At 44.8% G+C, this 20,567-nt stretch overlaps 12 non-coding genes and 1 pseudogene across 12 annotated transcripts; all 13 read left to right on the top strand.

The window, feature by feature from the left end:
• Positions 1 to 365: 365 nt before the first annotated feature.
• LOC141274953 (U2 spliceosomal RNA) lies at positions 366 to 556 on the top strand. Its single transcript, XR_012323213.1, has one exon. It is a non-coding gene; the product is annotated as a U2 spliceosomal RNA (small nuclear RNA).
• Positions 557 to 6,571: 6,015 nt separating this feature from the next.
• Positions 6,572 to 6,762, top strand: LOC141274952 (U2 spliceosomal RNA). The gene has a single exon (XR_012323212.1). It is a non-coding gene; the product is annotated as a U2 spliceosomal RNA (small nuclear RNA).
• Positions 6,763 to 7,877: 1,115 nt separating this feature from the next.
• LOC141274950 (U2 spliceosomal RNA) lies at positions 7,878 to 8,068 on the top strand. Its single transcript, XR_012323210.1, has one exon. It is a non-coding gene; the product is annotated as a U2 spliceosomal RNA (small nuclear RNA).
• Positions 8,069 to 9,177: 1,109 nt separating this feature from the next.
• Positions 9,178 to 9,368, top strand: LOC141274168 (U2 spliceosomal RNA). The gene has a single exon (XR_012322456.1). It is a non-coding gene; the product is annotated as a U2 spliceosomal RNA (small nuclear RNA).
• A 1,112-nt stretch (positions 9,369 to 10,480) lies between these two features.
• LOC141149681 (U2 spliceosomal RNA) lies at positions 10,481 to 10,671 on the top strand. The gene has a single exon (XR_012245971.1). It is a non-coding gene; the product is annotated as a U2 spliceosomal RNA (small nuclear RNA).
• A 1,115-nt stretch (positions 10,672 to 11,786) lies between these two features.
• On the top strand, positions 11,787 to 11,977 carry LOC141274949 (U2 spliceosomal RNA). The gene has a single exon (XR_012323209.1). It is a non-coding gene; the product is annotated as a U2 spliceosomal RNA (small nuclear RNA).
• Positions 11,978 to 13,092: 1,115 nt separating this feature from the next.
• Positions 13,093 to 13,283, top strand: LOC141274948 (U2 spliceosomal RNA). Its single transcript, XR_012323208.1, has one exon. It is a non-coding gene; the product is annotated as a U2 spliceosomal RNA (small nuclear RNA).
• Positions 13,284 to 14,392: 1,109 nt separating this feature from the next.
• LOC141274947 (U2 spliceosomal RNA) lies at positions 14,393 to 14,583 on the top strand. Its single transcript, XR_012323207.1, has one exon. It is a non-coding gene; the product is annotated as a U2 spliceosomal RNA (small nuclear RNA).
• Positions 14,584 to 15,698: 1,115 nt separating this feature from the next.
• Positions 15,699 to 15,889, top strand: LOC141149680 (U2 spliceosomal RNA). The gene has a single exon (XR_012245970.1). It is a non-coding gene; the product is annotated as a U2 spliceosomal RNA (small nuclear RNA).
• A 1,115-nt stretch (positions 15,890 to 17,004) lies between these two features.
• Positions 17,005 to 17,195, top strand: LOC141274946 (U2 spliceosomal RNA). The gene has a single exon (XR_012323206.1). It is a non-coding gene; the product is annotated as a U2 spliceosomal RNA (small nuclear RNA).
• A 1,115-nt stretch (positions 17,196 to 18,310) lies between these two features.
• On the top strand, positions 18,311 to 18,501 carry LOC141274016 (U2 spliceosomal RNA). Its single transcript, XR_012322312.1, has one exon. It is a non-coding gene; the product is annotated as a U2 spliceosomal RNA (small nuclear RNA).
• Positions 18,502 to 19,615: 1,114 nt separating this feature from the next.
• Positions 19,616 to 19,731, top strand: LOC141151107 (U2 spliceosomal RNA; annotated as a pseudogene).
• Positions 19,732 to 20,255: 524 nt separating this feature from the next.
• On the top strand, positions 20,256 to 20,440 carry LOC141150228 (U2 spliceosomal RNA). Its single transcript, XR_012246486.1, has one exon. It is a non-coding gene; the product is annotated as a U2 spliceosomal RNA (small nuclear RNA).
• Positions 20,441 to 20,567: the final 127 nt, after the last annotated feature.

The raw sequence follows: 20,567 nt of genomic DNA, 5'->3' as shown, positions 1-20,567 counted from the left end.
CCTTCAGTCTGCTGCTGGACAGCCAGCAGCAGCAGCAGCAGGAGAGGTATGTAATCAGGAGCCCTCCTGCTAAGGGTAGACAGCTGCTCGTTCCACCCCACCCCCCGCCTTAATTGGTTCTCCTCCCTTCCAACGGTGTTGAGGCGGGTGGGAACAGCAGGGGGTGAAGGTGCTGTGTTTAAAGAGGTGGAGTTATGCAGATCTAAAACGCGTGGATTGCAGCAGCAGCAAGCCGAAAAGTGCAGGCATGTAAGGGATCTAGAGGTTGACAACATGTCTTCTTAACGGGAGTCCAGGAGCTCATCTCCACAAATGGACTTTTCAGGATCCTTGGGTGGCTCCGTAGTTTGAAACCAATTCTGGTTATCGCTTCTCGGCCTTTTGGCTAAGATCAAGTGTAGTATCTGTTCTTATCAGTTTAATATCTGATACGTCCCCTATCTGGGGACCATATATTAAATGGATTTTTAGAACAGGGAGATGGAAAAAGAGCTTGCTCTGTCCACTCCACGCATTGACCTGGTATTGCAGTATCTCCAGGACCGGTGCACCCCTTCTTTAACCCCTTAATAACATCTGACGTACTAATACGCGTCTGTGCCCTGGGACTTAAGAGCCAGACCCGTATTAGTACGTCATCGCGATCGCGCGCGCACACAGGCTGTGCGGGCGCGATCGCCGCCGGGTGTCAGCTGATTGTCACAGCTGACACCCGGTACTATGTGCAGGGAGCGGTCACGCACCGCTCCCAGCACATTAACCCCCGCGATGCTGCGATCGAAGTCGATCGCGGCATTGCGGGGGCAAGGGGAGGTGATCGGCGATACTCACCTCCTCTTCCGGCTTCCAGCGCAGTCTGCAAAGGCTTCACGGGTGTTGCCATGACGACCCGATGTCGTCATGACAACATGCGGGTCACCGGAGAGCAGGAAGATTGCTTGGACATGCGCAGTGCATCTCCAAGCAATCTTCACACTGTGCACTTCTGACAGCCTTCATGGCATAGGGATGGTGCTCCATTCCTATGCCATGCAGGCGATCAGAAAAAAAAAAGTGAAAGTCCCAGAGTGGGACAAAGTAATAAAGTGTATAAACTGTGTGAAAGTGGGAAAAAAAAAAAAAAAAAATGTGCAAAAATATTATAAAAAAATAAAAAAAATAATACACCAAAAATAAAAATATAATGTACCCATCAATAAATATTATTATAAAAAAAATAAAAAAAAACAATAAAAGTACACATATTTGGTATCGCCGCGTCCGGAACAACCTGACCTATAAAACTGTCCCACTAGTTAACCCCTTCAGTGAACACGGTAAAAAAAAAAAAAAAAAAAAACAAGCAAAAAACAATGCTTTATCACCATACCGCCAAACAAAAAGTGGAATAACACGCGATCAAAAAGACGCATATAAATAAAAATGATACCGCTGAAAACGTCATCTCGTCCCGCAAAAAACAAGCCGCCATATAGCTCCATCAGCCGAAAAATAAAAAAGTTATAGCTCTCAGAATAAAGCGATACTAAAAAATATTTTTTTCTATAAAATAGCTTTTATTGTGTATAAGCGCCAAAACATAGAAAAATGATACAAATGTGGTACCGCTGTAAACGTACTGACCCGAAGAGTAAAGCTGCCTCATCAATTTTACCACACGCGGAACAGAATAAAAAAAAAAAAAAAAAAAAAACAATTCCTGAATTGTTGGTTTTTGTTTATTCTGCCTCCCAAAAATCGGAATAGAAAGCGATCAAAAAATGTCACGTGCCTGAAAATGGCACCAATAACAACGTCAAGTCATCCCGCAAAAAACGAGCCGTCACATGACTGTCTGCCAAAATCTGGAAAAATTATAGCTCTCAAAATATGGCGATGCAAAAACTAGATTTTACAAAAAATGCGTCTTTTAGTGTGTGACAGCTGTCAGTCATAAAAACCCCATATGATTCTGGCATTGCTGTAATCACACCGACCCGAAGAATAAAGTCGTCTAATCACTTATACCGCACAAGGAAAGGCGTCAAAAATAAACTCTTGAGTTAGGATTGGGCTAGGGTTAGGGCTGGGTTTGGGGCTAGGGTTGTGCTGGGGCTAGGGTTGTGCTGGGGCTAGGGTTGTGCTGGGGCTAGGGTTGTGCTGGGGCTAGGGTTGTGCTGGGGCTAGGGTTGTGCTAGGGTTAGGGCTGGGGTTGGGATTTTTTTCAAAAGTAAGAAAAAAAGATGACGATATGGCGACTAGTGTTGAGAGCAAGTGCTCGCTACTTGAGTTTGCATCGGGTGCTCTGGTATGCATTTAGTATCGTGGGTATTTGAGTGACATGCTCGAGTCTCTGCCCCATATGCTTCGCGGCCAAAAAACTTTACGGGGATTGCCTGCCATGCACGAGCGATCCCCGCATGTTTTTTTTTGGGTGTATAATAACCGTGAAACATGCGGAGCAGGGACTCGAGCATGTCACTCGAGCACACGCTGTACATGGTGCATACCTGAGTACCCGATGCAAACTCAAGTAGCGAGCACTTGCGCTCAAGAATAATGACAACTTATTCAATATGATGACCTAATGTAAACAAATAATGTGCCGTACCTCTGGGTTCAAAATGTTCACTATACACCTTAATAAAATCTTTGAGGGGTATAGTTTCCAAAATGGGGACACTTGTGGGGGAGCTCCACTGTTTAGGCACATCACGGGCTCTCCAAACGCGACATGGTGTCCGCTAACAAATTGAATGGAAAATCGGCTCAAATTGTTAGCGGACGCCATGTTGCGTTTGGAGAGCCCCTGTGTGCCCAAACATTGGAGCTCCCCCACAAGTGACCCCATTTTGGAAACTAGACCCCCAAGGCACCTATCTAGATGCATAGTGAGCACTTAGAACACCCAGGTGCTTCACAAATTGATTCGTAAAAATGAAAAAGTGAAAATAAAACACTTTTTCATTTTTATGAATCAATTTGTGAAGCACCTGGGGTTCCAAGTGCTCACTATGAATCTAGATAGGTGCCTTGGGGGTCTGGTTTCCAAAATGGGGTCACTTGTGGGGGAGCTCCAATGTTTGGGCACACAGGGACTCTCTAAATGCAACATGGTATCCGCTAACAAATTGAATGGAAAACCGGCTCAAATTGTTAGCGGACACCACATTGCGTTTGGAGAGCCCCTCTGTGCCCAAACTTTGGAGCTCCCCCACAAGTGACCCCATTTTGGAAACTAGACCCCCCAAGGCACCTTTCTAGATGCATAGTGAGCACTTGGAACCCCCAGGTGCTTCACAAATTGATTCGTAAAAATGAAAAAGTGAAAAAAAAAACACTTTTTCATTTTTATGAATCAATTTGTGAAGCACCTGGGGTTCCAAGTGCTCACTATGAATCTAGATAGGTGCCTTGGGGGGTCTAGTTTCCAAAATGGGGTCACTTGTGGGGGAGCTCCAAAGTTTGGGCACAGAGGGACTCTCCAAACGCAATGTGGCGTCCGCTAACAATTTGAGCCGATTTTCCATTCAATTTGTTAGCGGATACCATGTTGCATTTAGAGAGTCCCTGTGTGCCCAAACATTGGAGCTCCCCCACAAGTGACCCCATTTTGGAAACTAGACCCCCCAAGGCACCTATCTAGATGCATAGTGAGCACTTGGAACCCCTAGGTGCTTCACAAATTGATTCGTAAAAATGAAAAAGTGTTATTTTTTTCACTTTTTCATTATTACGAATCAATTTGTGAAGCACCTGGGGGTTCCAAGTGCTCACTATGCATCTAGAAAGGTGCCTTGGGGGGTCTAGTTTCCAAAATGGGGTCACTTGTGGGGGAGCTCCAATGTTTGGGCACACAGCAGCTCTCCAAACGCAACATGGTGTCGCTAACAATTTGAGCCAATTTTGCGTTAAATTTGTTAGCGGACACCATGTTGCATTTAGAGAGCCGCTGTGTGCCCAAATATTGGAGCTCCCCCACAAGTGACCCCATTTTGGAAACTAGACCACCCAAGGCACCTATCTAGATGCATAGTGAGCACTTGGAACCCTCAGGTGCTTCACAAATTGATTCATACAAATGAAAAAGTGTTTTTTTTTTCACTTTTTCATTGTTACGAATCAATTTGTGAAGCACCTGGGGGTTCCAAGTGCTCACTATGCATCTAGATAGGTGCCTTGGGGGGTCTAGTTTCCAAAATGGGGTCACTTGTGGGGGAGCTCCAATGTTTGGGCACACAGGGACTCTCTAAATGCAACATGGTGTCCTCTAACAAATTTAACGGAAAATCGGCTCAAATTGTTAGCGACACCATGTTGCGTTTGGAGAGCCGCTGTGTGCCCAAACATTGGAGCTCCCCCACAAGTGACCCCATTTTGGAAACTAGACCCCCCAAGGCACCTATCTAGATGAATAGTGAGCACTTGGAACCCTCAGGTGCTTCACAAATTGATTCATAAAAATGAAAAAGTGTTTTTTTTTTTCACTTTTTCATTGTTACGAATCAATTTGTGAAGCACCTGGGGGTTCCAAGTGCTCACTATGCATCTAGAAAGGTGCCTTGGGGGGTCTAGTTTCCAAAATGGGGTCACTTGTGGGGGAGCTCCAAAGTTTGGGCACACAGCGGCTCTCCAAACGCAGCATGGTGTCCGCTAATTATGCAAGCAAATTTTACAATCAAAAAGTCAAATGGCGCTCCTTCCCTTCCGAGCCCTGCCGTGCGCCCAAACAGTATTTTTTCCCCAAATATTGGGTATCTGCGTGCCCAGGGGAAATTGCACAACAAATTTTGTGGTCCATTTTTTCTTGTTACCCCTGTGAAAATAAAAAAAATTGGGTCTAAAGTAACATTTTTGTGAAAAAAGTTAAATGTTCATTTTTTTCTTCCACATTCAAAAAATTCCTGTGAAGCACCTGAAGGGTTAATAAAGTTCTTGAATGTGGTTTTGAGCACCTTGAGGGGTGCAGTTTTTAGAATGGTGTCACTTTTGGGTATTTTCTGTCATAAAGACCTCTCAAAGTGACTTCAAATGTGATGTGGTCCCTAAAAAAATGGTTTTGTAAATTTTGTTGGAAAAATGAGAAATCGCTGGTCAACTTTTAACCCTTATAGCTCCCTAACAAAAAAAAATTTTGGTTCCAAAATTGTGCTGCTGTAAAGTAGACATGTGGGAAATGTTATTTATTAAGTATTTTGTGTGACATATCGCTCTGATTTCAGGGCTTAAAAATTCAAATTTTGAAAATTGCAAAATTTTCAAAATTTTCGCCAAATTTCTGTTTTTTTCACAAATAAACGCAAGTGATATCGAATAAATTTTTCCACAATCATGAAGTACAATATGTCACGAAAAAACAATCTCAGAATCAGGGGGATCCGTTGAAGCGTTCCAGAGTAATTACCTCATAAAGTGACAGTGGTCAGAATTGTAAAAATTGGCCCGGTCATTAACGTGCAAACCACCCGCGGGGCTTAAGGGGTTAATGCAGTTTCTAAAATCAGAAAGAATTGAATTCAATGTTTTTTGTTCATTTTGCTTGTTTGTCGGATTTTGGGATGGACTCTTTGGCTTTGCTTTTCTTCTCCTCATTGGATTTTTCATGTTCAAAGTTGCAGAAGCCAGATTACAAGCTCATTTTGGTTCAACTTCAGCAACTGTGCATTGCATTGCCATGTAATGTGATGCAATGCTATCTTTCTAGCTCTCCCTTTTTACTTCCTTTTGGATAAACAGACATATTAGGCAAGCATTTTGGAGCTTTCACCTAAATAACTACAGGTGGTGAGATAAGCTGCACAATATAATTGACCTTTCAGTATATTGTTGCACACACACCATCTATTTAGCAAATGCCCTTGTTATCAACAGCAGCCTTTTAAACTCACCTGAGCTAACAGGTATGTGCGCTGGTTACTCTGCTGCGCTTAAAATTTCTTTTTTGGTTTGCTACAATGCCTTTTCTGAAACGTCTCCTTCTGCTGGAACACTGACTTCTTTCATTTAATGCCTGCAGACTATAAAAGAGAACCCAACCCAAAAAGTTTGGTTGATTAGTCTGTGGCATTCTGTTAAACTGTTGCTTATGGCGGTCTCTGTGAGCTTCTCAGCGACATTCAGCCAGCCAGGTATCCTGCCTGCAGTAGATGGAATGTGGCAATGGAACGCTGGCTGCGCGTGTCATAATAGGCTCTGAGCCTTTATATACCTGTGCACAGCAGCAGCCACCTTCAGTCTGCTGCTGGACAGCCAGCAGCAGCAGCAGCAGGAGAGGTATGTAATCAGGAGCCCTCCTGCTAAGGGTAGACAGCTGCTCGTTCCACCCCACCCCCCGCCTTAATTGGTTCTCCTCCCTTCCAACGGTGTTGAGGCGGGTGGGAACAGCAGGGGGTGAAGGTGCTGTGTTTAAAGAGGTGGAGTTATGCAGATCTAAAACGCGTGGATTGCAGCAGCAGCAAGCCAAAAAGTGCAGGCATGTAAGGGATCTAGAGGTTGACAACATGTCTTCTTAACGGGAGTCCAGGAGCTCATCTCCACAAATGGACTTTTCAGGATCCTTGGGTGGCTCCGTAGTTTGAAACCAATTCTGGTTATCGCTTCTCGGCCTTTTGGCTAAGATCAAGTGTAGTATCTGTTCTTATCAGTTTAATATCTGATACGTCCCCTATCTGGGGACCATATATTAAATGGATTTTTAGAACAGGGAGATGGAAAAAGAGCTTGCTCTGTCCACTCCACGCATTGACCTGGTATTGCAGTATCTCCAGGACCGGTGCACCCCTTCTTTAATGCAGTTTCTAAAATCAGAAAGAATTGAATTCAATGTTTTTTGTTCATTTTGCTTGTTTGTCGGATTTTGGGATGGACTCTTTGGCTTTGCTTTTCTTCTCCTCATTGGATTTTTCATGTTCAAAGTTGCAGAAGCCAGATTACAAGCTCATTTTGGTTCAACTTCAGCAACTGTGCATTGCATTGCCATGTAATGTGATGCAATGCTATCTTTCTAGCTCTCCCTTTTTACTTCCTTTTGGATAAACAGACATATTAGGCAAGCATTTTGGAGCTTTCACCTAAATAACTACAGGTGGTGAGATAAGCTGCACAATATAATTGACCTTTCAGTATATTGTTGCACACACACCATCTATTTAGCAAATGCCCTTGTTATCAACAGCAGCCTTTTAAACTCACCTGAGCTAACAGGTATGTGCGCTGGTTACTCTGCTGCGCTTAAAATTTCTTTTTTGGTTTGCTACAATGCCTTTTCTGAAACGTTGTCTCCTTCTGCTGGAACACTGACTTCTTTCATTTAATGCCTGCAGACTATAAAAGAGAACCCAACCCAAAAAGTTTGGTTGATTAGTCTGTGGCATTCTGTTAAACTGTTGCTTATGGCGGTCTCTGTGAGCTTCTCAGCGACATTCAGCCAGCCAGGTATCCTGCCTGCAGTAGATGGAATGTGGCAATGGAACGCTGGCTGCGCGTGTCATAATAGGCTCTGAGCCTTTATATACCTGTGCACAGCAGCAGCCACCTTCAGTCTGCTGCTGGACAGCCAGCAGCAGCAGCAGCAGGAGAGGTATGTAATCAGGAGCCCTCCTGCTAAGGGTAGACAGCTGCTCGTTCCACCCCACCCCCCGCCTTAATTGGTTCTCCTCCCTTCCAACGGTGTTGAGGCGGGTGGGAACAGCAGGGGGTGAAGGTGCTGTGTTTAAAGAGGTGGAGTTATGCAGATCTAAAACGCGTGGATTGCAGCAGCAGCAAGCCGAAAAGTGCAGGCATGTAAGGGATCTAGAGGTTGACAACATGTCTTCTTAACGGGAGTCCAGGAGCTCATCTCCACAAATGGACTTTTCAGGATCCTTGGGTGGCTCCGTACTTTGAAACCAATTCTGGTTATCGCTTCTCGGCCTTTTGGCTAAGATCAAGTGTAGTATCTGTTCTTATCAGTTTAATATCTGATACGTCCCCTATCTGGGGACCATATATTAAATGGATTTTTAGAACAGGGAGATGGAAAAAGAGCTTGCTCTGTCCACTCCACGCATTGACCTGGTATTGCAGTATCTCCAGGACCGGTGCACCCCTTCTTTAATGCAGTTTCTAAAATCAGAAAGAATTGAATTCAATGTTTTTTGTTCATTTTGCTTGTTTGTCGGATTTTGGGATGGACTCTTTGGCTTTGCTTTTCTTCTCCTCATTGGATTTTTCATGTTCAAAGTTGCAGAAGCCAGATTACAAGCTCATTTTGGTTCAACTTCAGCAACTGTGCATTGCATTGCCATGTAATGTGATGCAATGCTATCTTTCTAGCTCTCCCTTTTTACTTCCTTTTGGATAAACAGACATATTAGGCAAGCATTTTGGAGCTTTCACCTAAATAACTACAGGTGGTGAGATAAGCTGCACAATATAATTGACCTTTCAGTATATTGTTGCACACACACCATCTATTTAGCAAATGCCCTTGTTATCAACAGAAGCCTTTTAAACTCACCTGAGCTAACAGGTATGTGCGCTGGTTACTCTGCTGCGCTTAAAATTTCTTTTTTGGTTTGCTACAATGCCTTTTCTGAAACGTTGTCTCCTTCTGCTGGAACACTGACTTCTTTCATTTAATGCCTGCAGACTATAAAAGAGAACCCAACCCAAAAAGTTTGGTTGATTAGTCTGTGGCATTCTGTTAAACTGTTGCTTATGGCGGTCTCTGTGAGCTTCTCAGCGACATTCAGCCAGCCAGGTATCCTGCCTGCAGTAGATGGAATGTGGCAATGGAACGCTGGCTGCGCGTGTCATAATAGGCTCTGAGCCTTTATATACCTGTGCACAGCAGCAGCCACCTTCAGTCTGCTGCTGGACAGCCAGCAGCAGCAGGAGAGGTATGTAATCAGGAGCCCTCCTGCTAAGGGTAGACAGCTGCTCGTTCCACCCCACCCCCCGCCTTAATTGGTTCTCCTCCCTTCCAACGGTGTTGAGGCGGGTGGGAACAGCAGGGGGTGAAGGTGCTGTGTTTAAAGAGGTGGAGTTATGCAGATCTAAAACGCGTGGATTGCAGCAGCAGCAAGCCGAAAAGTGCAGGCATGTAAGGGATCTAGAGGTTGACAACATGTCTTCTTAACGGGAGTCCAGGAGCTCATCTCCACAAATGGACTTTTCAGGATCCTTGGGTGGCTCCGTAGTTTGAAACCAATTCTGGTTATCGCTTCTCGGCCTTTTGGCTAAGATCAAGTGTAGTATCTGTTCTTATCAGTTTAATATCTGATATGTCCCCTATCTGGGGACCATATATTAAATGGATTTTTAGAACAGGGAGATGGAAAAAGAGCTTGCTCTGTCCACTCCACGCATTGACCTGGTATTGCAGTATCTCCAGGACCGGTGCACCCCTTCTTTAATGCAGTTTCTAAAATCAGAAAGAATTGAATTCAATGTTTTTTGTTCATTTTGCTTGTTTGTCGGATTTTGGGATGGACTCTTTGGCTTTGCTTTTCTTCTCCTCATTGGATTTTTCATGTTCAAAGTTGCAGAAGCCAGATTACAAGCTCATTTTGGTTCAACTTCAGCAACTGTGCATTGCATTGCCATGTAATGTGATGCAATGCTATCTTTCTAGCTCTCCCTTTTTACTTCCTTTTGGATAAACAGACATATTAGGCAAGCATTTTGGAGCTTTCACCTAAATAACTACAGGTGGTGAGATAAGCTGCACAATATAATTGACCTTTCAGTATATTGTTGCACACACACCATCTATTTAGCAAATGCCCTTGTTATCAACAGCAGCCTTTTAAACTCACCTGAGCTAACAGGTATGTGCGCTGGTTACTCTGCTGCGCTTAAAATTTCTTTTTTGGTTTGCTACAATGCCTTTTCTGAAACGTTGTCTCCTTCTGCTGGAACACTGACTTCTTTCATTTAATGCCTGCAGACTATAAAAGAGAACCCAACCCAAAAAGTTTGGTTGATTAGTCTGTGGCATTCTGTTAAACTGTTGCTTATGGCGGTCTCTGTGAGCTTCTCAGCGACATTCAGCCAGCCAGGTATCCTGCCTGCAGTAGATGGAATGTGGCAATGGAACGCTGGCTGCGCGTGTCATAATAGGCTCTGAGCCTTTATATACCTGTGCACAGCAAAAGCCACCTTCAGTCTGCTGCTGGACAGCCAGCAGCAGCAGCAGGAGAGGTATGTAATCAGGAGCCCTCCTGCTAAGGGTAGACAGCTGCTCGTTCCACCCCACCCCCCGCCTTAATTGGTTCTCCTCCCTTCCAACGGTGTTGAGGCGGGTGGGAACAGCAGGGGGTGAAGGTGCTGTGTTTAAAGAGGTGGAGTTATGCAGATCTAAAACGCGTGGATTGCAGCAGCAGCAAGCCGAAAAGTGCAGGCATGTAAGGGATCTAGAGGTTGACAACATGTCTTCTTAACGGGAGTCCAGGAGCTCATCTCCACAAATGGACTTTTCAGGATCCTTGGGTGGCTCCGTAGTTTGAAACCAATTCTGGTTATCGCTTCTCGGCCTTTTGGCTAAGATCAAGTGTAGTATCTGTTCTTATCAGTTTAATATCTGATACGTCCCCTGTCTGGGGACCATATATTAAATGGATTTTTAGAACAGGGAGATGGAAAAAGAGCTTGCTCTGTCCACTCCACGCATTGACCTGGTATTGCAGTATCTCCAGGACCGGTGCACCCCTTCTTTAATGCAGTTTCTAAAATCAGAAAGAATTGAATTCAATGTATTTTGTTCATTTTGCTTGTTTGTCGGATTTTGGGATGGACTCTTTGGCTTTGCTTTTCTTCTCCTCATTGGATTTTTCATGTTCAAAGTTGCAGAAGCCAGATTACAAGCTCATTTTGGTTCAACTTCAGCAACTGTGCATTGCATTGCCATGTAATGTGATGCAATGCTATCTTTCTAGCTCTCCCTTTTTACTTCCTTTTGGATAAACAGACATATTAGGCAAGCATTTTGGAGCTTTCACCTAAATAACTACAGGTGGTGAGATAAGCTGCACAATATAATTGACCTTTCAGTATATTGTTGCACACACACCATCTATTTAGCAAATGCCCTTGTTATCAACAGCAGCCTTTTAAACTCACCTGAGCTAACAGGTATGTGCGCTGGTTACTCTGCTGCGCTTAAAATTTCTTTTTTGGTTTGCTACAATGCCTTTTCTGAAACGTTGTCTCCTTCTGCTGGAACACTGACTTCTTTCATTTAATGCCTGCAGACTATAAAAGAGAACCCAACCCAAAAAGTTTGGTTGATTAGTCTGTGGCATTCTGTTAAACTGTTGCTTATGGCGGTCTCTGTGAGCTTCTCAGCGACATTCAGCCAGCCAGGTATCCTGCCTGCAGTAGATGGAATGTGGCAATGGAACGCTGGCTGCGCGTGTCATAATAGGCTCTGAGCCTTTATATACCTGTGCACAGCAGCAGCCACCTTCAGTCTGCTGCTGGACAGCCAGCAGCAGCAGCAGCAGGAGAGGTATGTAATTAGGAGCCCTCCTGCTAAGGGTAGACAGCTGCTCGTTCCACCCCACCCCCCGCCTTAATTGGTTCTCCTCCCTTCCAACGGTGTTGAGGCGGGTGGGAACAGCAGGGGGTGAAGGTGCTGTGTTTAAAGAGGTGGAGTTATGCAGATCTAAAACGCGTGGATTGCAGCAGCAGCAAGCCGAAAAGTGCAGGCATGTAAGGGATCTAGAGGTTGACAACATGTCTTCTTAACGGGAGTCCAGGAGCTCATCTCCACAAATGGACTTTTCAGGATCCTTGGGTGGCTCCGTAGTTTGAAACCAATTCTGGTTATCGCTTCTCGGCCTTTTGGCTAAGATCAAGTGTAGTATCTGTTCTTATCAGTTTAATATCTGATACGTCCCCTATCTGGGGACCATATATTAAATGGATTTTTAGAACAGGGAGATGGAAAAAGAGCTTGCTCTGTCCACTCCACGCATTGACCTGGTATTGCAGTATCTCCAGGACCGGTGCACCCCTTCTTTAATGCAGTTTCTAAAATCAGAAAGAATTGAATTCAATGTTTTTTGTTCATTTTGCTTGTTTGTCGGATTTTGGGATGGACTCTTTGGCTTTGCTTTTCTTCTCCTCATTGGATTTTTCATGTTCAAAGTTGCAGAAGCCAGATTACAAGCTCATTTTGGTTCAACTTCAGCAACTGTGCATTGCATTGCCATGTAATGTGATGCAATGCTCTCTTTCTAGCTCTCCCTTTTAACTTCCTTTTGGATAAACAGACATATTAGGCAAGCATTTTGGAGCTTTCACCTAAATAACTACAGGTGGTGAGATAAGCTGCACAATATAATTGACCTTTCAGTATATTGTTGCACACACACCATCTATTTAGCAAATGCCCTTGTTATCAACAGCAGCCTTTTAAACTCACCTGAGCTAACAGGTATGTGCGCTGGTTACTCTGCTGCGCTTAAAATTTCTTTTTTGGTTTGCTACAATGCCTTTTCTGAAACGTTGTCTCCTTCTGCTGGAACACTGACTTCTTTCATTTAATGCCTGCAGACTATAAAAGAGAACCCAACCCAAAAAGTTTGGTTGATTAGTCTGTGGCATTCTGTTAAACTGTTGCTTATGGCGGTCTCTGTGAGCTTCTCAGCGACATTCAGCCAGCCAGGTATCCTGCCTGCAGTAGATGGAATGTGGCAATGGAACGCTGGCTGCGCGTGTCATAATAGGCTCTGAGCCTTTATATACCTGTGCACAGCAGCAGCCACCTTCAGTCTGCTGCTGGACAGCCAGCAGCAGCAGCAGCAGGAGAGGTATGTAATCAGGAGCCCTCCTGCTAAGGGTAGACAGCTGCTCGTTCCACCCCACCCCCCGCCTTAATTGGTTCTCCTCCCTTCCAACGGTGTTGAGGCGGGTGGGAACAGCAGGGGGTGAAGGTGCTGTGTTTAAAGAGGTGGAGTTATGCAGATCTAAAACGCGTGGATTGCAGCAGCAGCAAGCCGAAAAGTGCAGGCATGTAAGGGATCTAGAGGTTGACAACATGTCTTCTTAACGGGAGTCCAGGAGCTCATCTCCACAAATGGACTTTTCAGGATCCTTGGGTGGCTCCGTAGTTTGAAACCAATTCTGGTTATCGCTTCTCGGCCTTTTGGCTAAGATCAAGTGTAGTATCTGTTCTTATCAGTTTAATATCTGATACGTCCCCTATCTGGGGACCATATATTAAATGGATTTTTAGAACAGGGAGATGGAAAAAGAGCTTGCTCTGTCCACTCCACGCATTGACCTGGTATTGCAGTATCTCCAGGACCGGTGCACCCCTTCTTTAATGCAGTTTCTAAAATCAGAAAGAATTGAATTCAATGTTTTTTGTTCATTTTGCTTGTTTGTCGGATTTTGGGATGGACTCTTTGGCTTTGCTTTTCTTCTCCTCATTGGATTTTTCATGTTCAAAGTTGCAGAAGCCAGATTACAAGCTCATTTTGGTTCAACTTCAGCAACTGTGCATTGCATTGCCATGTAATGTGATGCAATGCTATCTTTCTAGCTCTCCCTTTTTACTTCCTTTTGGATAAACAGACATATTAGGCAAGCATTTTGGAGCTTTCACCTAAATAACTACAGGTGGTGAGATAAGCTGCACAATATAATTGACCTTTCAGTATATTGTTGCACACACACCATCTATTTAGCAAATGCCCTTGTTATCAACAGAAGCCTTTTAAACTCACCTGAGCTAACAGGTATGTGCGCTGGTTACTCTGCTGCGCTTAAAATTTCTTTTTTGGTTTGCTACAATGCCTTTTCTGAAACGTTGTCTCCTTCTGCTGGAACACTGACTTCTTTCATTTAATGCCTGCAGACTATAAAAGAGAACCCAACCCAAAAAGTTTGGTTGATTAGTCTGTGGCATTCTGTTAAACTGTTGCTTATGGCGGTCTCTGTGAGCTTCTCAGCGACATTCAGCCAGCCAGGTATCCTGCCTGCAGTAGATGGAATGTGGCAATGGAACGCTGGCTGCGCGTGTCATAATAGGCTCTGAGCCTTTATATACCTGTGCACAGCAGCAGCCACCTTCAGTCTGCTGCTGGACAGCCAGCAGCAGCAGGAGAGGTATGTAATCAGGAGCCCTCCTGCTAAGGGTAGACAGCTGCTCGTTCCACCCCACCCCCCGCCTTAATTGGTTCTCCTCCCTTCCAACGGTGTTGAGGCGGGTGGGAACAGCAGGGGGTGAAGGTGCTGTGTTTAAAGAGGTGGAGTTATGCAGATCTAAAACGCGTGGATTGCAGCAGCAGCAAGCCGAAAAGTGCAGGCATGTAAGGGATCTAGAGGTTGACAACATGTCTTCTTAACGGGAGTCCAGGAGCTCATCTCCACAAATGGACTTTTCAGGATCCTTGGGTGGCTCCGTAGTTTGAAACCAATTCTGGTTATCGCTTCTCGGCCTTTTGGCTAAGATCAAGTGTAGTATCTGTTCTTATCAGTTTAATATCTGATACGTCCCCTATCTGGGGACCATATATTAAATGGATTTTTAGAACAGGGAGATGGAAAAAGAGCTTGCTCTGTCCACTCCACGCATTGACCTGGTATTGCAGTATCTCCAGGACCGGTGCACCCCTTCTTTAATGCAGTTTCTAAAATCAGAAAGAATTGAATTCAATGTTTTTTGTTCATTTTGCTTGTTTGTCGGATTTTGGGATGGACTCTTTGGCTTTGCTTTTCTTCTCCTCATTGGATTTTTCATGTTCAAAGTTGCAGAAGCCAGATTACAAGCTCATTTTGGTTCAACTTCAGCAACTGTGCATTGCATTGCCATGTAATGTGATGCAATGCTATCTTTCTAGCTCTCCCTTTTTACTTCCTTTTGGATAAACAGACATATTAGGCAAGCATTTTGGAGCTTTCACCTAAATAACTACAGGTGGTGAGATAAGCTGCACAATATAATTGACCTTTCAGTATATTGTTGCACACACACCATCTATTTAGCAAATGCCCTTGTTATCAACAGCAGCCTTTTAAACTCACCTGAGCTAACAGGTATGTGCGCTGGTTACTCTGCTGCGCTTAAAATTTCTTTTTTGGTTTGCTACAATGCCTTTTCTGAAACGTTGTCTCCTTCTGCTGGAACACTGACTTCTTTCATTTAATGCCTGCAGACTATAAAAGAGAACCCAACCCAAAAAGTTTGGTTGATTAGTCTGTGGCATTCTGTTAAACTGTTGCTTATGGCGGTCTCTGTGAGCTTCTCAGCGACATTCAGCCAGCCAGGTATCCTGCCTGCAGTAGATGGAATGTGGCAATGGAACGCTGGCTGCGCGTGTCATAATAGGCTCTGAGCCTTTATATACCTGTGCACAGCAAAAGCCACCTTCAGTCTGCTGCTGGACAGCCAGCAGCAGCAGCAGCAGGAGAGGTATGTAATCAGGAGCCCTCCTGCTAAGGGTAGACAGCTGCTCGTTCCACCCCACCCCCCGCCTTAATTGGTTCTCCTCCCTTCCAACGGTGTTGAGGCGGGTGGGAACAGCAGGGGGTGAAGGTGCTGTGTTTAAAGAGGTGGAGTTATGCAGATCTAAAACGCGTGGATTGCAGCAGCAGCAAGCCGAAAAGTGCAGGCATGTAAGGGATCTAGAGGTTGACAACATGTCTTCTTAACGGGAGTCCAGGAGCTCATCTCCACAAATGGACTTTTCAGGATCCTTGGGTGGCTCCGTAGTTTGAAACCAATTCTGGTTATCGCTTCTCGGCCTTTTGGCTAAGATCAAGTGTAGTATCTGTTCTTATCAGTTTAATATCTGATACGTCCCCTGTCTGGGGACCATATATTAAATGGATTTTTAGAACAGGGAGATGGAAAAAGAGCTTGCTCTGTCCACTCCACGCATTGACCTGGTATTGCAGTATCTCCAGGACCGGTGCACCCCTTCTTTAATGCAGTTTCTAAAATCAGAAAGAATTGAATTCAATGTATTTTGTTCATTTTGCTTGTTTGTCGGATTTTGGGATGGACTCTTTGGCTTTGCTTTTCTTCTCCTCATTGGATTTTTCATGTTCAAAGTTGCAGAAGCCAGATTACAAGCTCATTTTGGTTCAACTTCAGCAACTGTGCATTGCATTGCCATGTAATGTGATGCAATGCTATCTTTCTAGCTCTCCCTTTTTACTTCCTTTTGGATAAACAGACATATTAGGCAAGCATTTTGGAGCTTTCACCTAAATAACTACAGGTGGTGAGATAAGCTGCACAATATAATTGACCTTTCAGTATATTGTTGCACACACACCATCTATTTAGCAAATGCCCTTGTTATCAACAGCAGCCTTTTAAACTCACCTGAGCTAACAGGTATGTGCGCTGGTTACTCTGCTGCGCTTAAAATTTCTTTTTTGGTTTGCTACAATGCCTTTTCTGAAACGTTGTCTCCTTCTGCTGGAACACTGACTTCTTTCATTTAATGCCTGCAGACTATAAAAGAGAACCCAACCCAAAAAGTTTGGTTGATTAGTCTGTGGCATTCTGTTAAACTGTTGCTTATGGCGGTCTCTGTGAGCTTCTCAGCGACATTCAGCCAGCCAGGTATCCTGTCTGCAGTAGATGGAATGTGGCAATGGAACGCTGGCTGCGCGTGTCATAATAGGCTCTGAGCCTTTATATACCTGTGCACAGCAGCAGCCACCTTCAGTCTGCTGCTGGACAGCCAGCAGCAGCAGCAGCAGGAGAGGTATGTAATTAGGAGCCCTCCTGCTAAGGGTAGACAGCTGCTCGTTCCACCCCACCCCCCGCCTTAATTGGTTCTCCTCCCTTCCAACGGTGTTGAGGCGGGTGGGAACAGCAGGGGGTGAAGGTGCTGTGTTTAAAGAGGTGGAGTTATGCAGATCTAAAACGCGTGGATTGCAGCAGCAGCAAGCCGAAAAGTGCAGGCATGTAAGGGATCTAGAGGTTGACAACATGTCTTCTTAACGGGAGTCCAGGAGCTCATCTCCACAAATGGACTTTTCAGGATCCTTGGGTGGCTCCGTAGTTTGAAACCAATTCTGGTTATCGCTTCTCGGCCTTTTGGCTAAGATCAAGTGTAGTATCTGTTCTTATCAGTTTAATATCTGATACGTCCCCTATCTGGGGACCATATATTAAATGGATTTTTAGAACAGGGAGATGGAAAAAGAGCTTGCTCTGTCCACTCCACGCATTGACCTGGTATTGCAGTATCTCCAGGACCGGTGCACCCCTTCTTTAATGCAGTTTCTAAAATCAGAAAGAATTGAATTCAATGTTTTTTGTTCATTTTGCTTGTTTGTCGGATTTTGGGATGGACTCTTTGGCTTTGCTTTTCTTCTCCTCATTGGATTTTTCATGTTCAAAGTTGCAGAAGCCAGATTACAAGCTCATTTTGGTTCAACTTCAGCAACTGTGCATTGCATTGCCATGTAATGTGATGCAATGCTCTCTTTCTAGCTCTCCCTTTTAACTTCCTTTTGGATAAACAGACATATTAGGCAAGCATTTTGGAGCTTTCACCTAAATAACTACAGGTGGTGAGATAAGCTGCACAATATAATTGACCTTTCAGTATATTGTTGCACACACACCATCTATTTAGCAAATGCCCTTGTTATCAACAGCAGCCTTTTAAACTCACCTGAGCTAACAGGTATGTGCGCTGGTTACTCTGCTGCGCTTAAAATTTCTTTTTTGGTTTGCTACAATGCCTTTTCTGAAACGTTGTCTCCTTCTGCTGGAACACTGACTTCTTTCATTTAATGCCTGCAGACTATAAAAGAGAACCCAACCCAAAAAGTTTGGTTGATTAGTCTGTGGCATTCTGTTAAACTGTTGCTTATGGCGGTCTCTGTGAGCTTCTCAGCGACATTCAGCCAGCCAGGTATCCTGCCTGCAGTAGATGGAATGTGGCAATGGAACGCTGGCTGCGCGTGTCATAATAGGCTCTGAGCCTTTATATACCTGTGCACAGCAGCAGCCACCTTCAGTCTGCTGCTGGACAGCCAGCAGCAGCAGCAGCAGGAGAGGTATGTAATCAGGAGCCCTCCTGCTAAGGGTAGACAGCTGCTCGTTCCACCCCACCCCCCGCCTTATTTGGTTCTCCTCCCTTCCAACGGTGTTGAGGCGGGTGGGAACAGCAGGGGGTGAAGGTGCTGTGTTTAAAGAGGTGGAGTTATGCAGATCTAAAACGCGTGGATTGCAGCAGCAGCAAGCCGAAAAGTGCAGGCATGTAAGGGATCTAGAGGTTGACAACATGTCTTCTTAACGGGAGTCCAGGAGCTCATCTCCACAAATGGACTTTTCAGGATCCTTGGGTGGCTCCGTAGTTTGAAACCAATTCTGGTTATCGCTTCTCGGCCTTTTGGCTAAGATCAAGTGTAGTATCTGTTCTTATCAGTTTAATATCTGATACGTCCCCTATCTGGGGACCATATATTAAATGGATTTTTAGAACAGGGAGATGGAAAAAGAGCTTGCTCTGTCCACTCCACGCATTGACCTGGTATTGCAGTATCTCCAGGAACGGTGCACCCCTTCTTTAATGCAGTTTCTAAAATCAGAAAGAATTGAATTCAATGTTTTTTGTTCATTTTGCTTGTTTGTCGGATTTTGGGATGGACTCTTTGGCTTTGCTTTTCTTCTCCTCATTGGATTTTTCATGTTCAAAGTTGCAGAAGCCAGATTACAAGCTCATTTTGGTTCAACTTCAGCAACTGTGCATTGCATTGCCATGTAATGTGATGCAATGCTATCTTTCTAGCTCTCCCTTTTTACTTCCTTTTGGATAACAGACATATTAGGCAAGCATTTTGGAGCTTTCACCTAAATAACTACAGGTGGTGAGATAAGCTGCACAATATAATTGACCTTTCAGTATATTGTTGCACACACACCATCTATTTAGCAAATGCCCTTGTTATCAACAGCAGCCTTTTAAACTCACCTGAGCTAACAGGTATGTGCGCTGGTTACTCTGCTGCGCTTAAAATTTCTTTTTTGGTTTGCTACAATGCCTTTTCTGAAACGTTGTCTCCTTCTGCTGGAACACTGACTTCTTTCATTTAATGCCTGCAGACTATAAAAGAGAACCCAACCCAAAAAGTTTGGTTGATTAGTCTGTGGCATTCTGTTAAACTGTTGCTTATGGCGGTCTCTGTGAGCTTCTCAGCGACATTCAGCCAGCCAGGTATCCTGCCTGCAGTAGATGGAATGTGGCAATGGAACGCTGGCTGCGCGTGTCATAATAGGCTCTGAGCCTTTATATACCTGTGCACAGCAGCAGCCACCTTCAGTCTGCTGCTGGACAGCCAGCAGCAGCAGCAGCAGGAGAGGTATGTAATCAGGAGCCCTCCTGCTAAGGGTAGACAGCTGCTCGTTCCACCCCACCCCCCGCCTTAATTGGTTCTCCTCCCTTCCAACGGTGTTGAGGCGGGTGGGAACAGCAGGGGGTGAAGGTGCTGTGTTTAAAGAGGTGGAGTTATGCAGATCTAAAACGCGTGGATTGCAGCAGCAGCAAGCCGAAAAGTGCAGGCATGTAAGGGATCTAGAGGTTGACAACATGTCTTCTTAACGGGAGTCCAGGAGCTCATCTCCACAAATGGACTTTTCAGGATCCTTGGGTGGCTCCGTAGTTTGAAACCAATTCTGGTTATCGCTTCTCGGCCTTTTGGCTAAGATCAAGTGTAGTATCTTTTGAAAAGGCAGTTTTGTCCTTGGGCTGCCCTAGTAAATTGATGCATATTACACACTGGTTTGGTGCACTTGTTAGTACGCCAGGTGGCTCATAGAGTTATCTGATGGAAAACATGGCCCTCCAGGATCGAAGTCACTAGGCTGGGTAAGTGTGAGGGCTTTGGAGCAATGTGCCCCAGGAGTAGGCGCCCTGGTGGGAGTCCAAGCTTACTGGGACTGGGAACCCCAGAAAGACTTGGCTTCGTAGCACGCCGCACCTTTGCCAATCATACTTTCTGAGCAACCCCCCCTTTTCCTGGCCTCCGGGCTAGGAAGGGGAATTTTTATAAACCCGGTCGGAGGTCCGGTCAGCTTTGGGCTGAGAAACCAACACAGGCTCCAGATCCACTAGGGTGGCAGCCTAGATGGAAGCTGGGAGCACGAAAACGGCTCTTCTCCGGCTTCGGCTGGGGAGAGCATCGGAGATCCCTGACCCTCGCTGTGGCCTTCTGGCTCGGAGGGATGGGGATGGTTTATTGGGGACCCTCTCCTCCGGGAAGGGTCCACATGAATCCTCGCCTCGTGCGCTGTTTTGGTGTGACTTCGGTCACATTTTTCAGTGCCTTGGATGCAGCTTCAATCAAAAAAAAATCTGTTCTTATCAGTTTAATATCTGATACGTCCCCTATCTGGGGACCATATATTAAATGGATTTTTAGAACAGGGAGATGGAAAAAGAGCTTGCTCTGTCCACTCCACGCATTGACCTGGTATTGCAGTATCTCCAGGACCGGTGCACCCCTTCTTTAATGCAGTTTCTAAAATCAGAAAGAATTGAATTCAATGTTTTTTGTTCATTTTGCTTGTTTGTCGGATTTTGGGATGGACTCTTTGGCTTTGCTTTTCTTCTCCTCATTGGATTTTTCATGTT

The sequence above is a fragment of the Phyllobates terribilis genome, unplaced genomic scaffold (genome assembly GCF_046119375.1).
Source record: "Phyllobates terribilis strain yellow unplaced genomic scaffold, ASM4611937v1 Scaffold_5__5_contigs__length_657084704, whole genome shotgun sequence".
Taxonomy (NCBI): domain Eukaryota; kingdom Metazoa; phylum Chordata; class Amphibia; order Anura; family Dendrobatidae; genus Phyllobates; species Phyllobates terribilis.
Note: the sequence above shows the minus strand (reverse complement) of the source record. Positions and strands in the feature narration are given on the sequence as shown.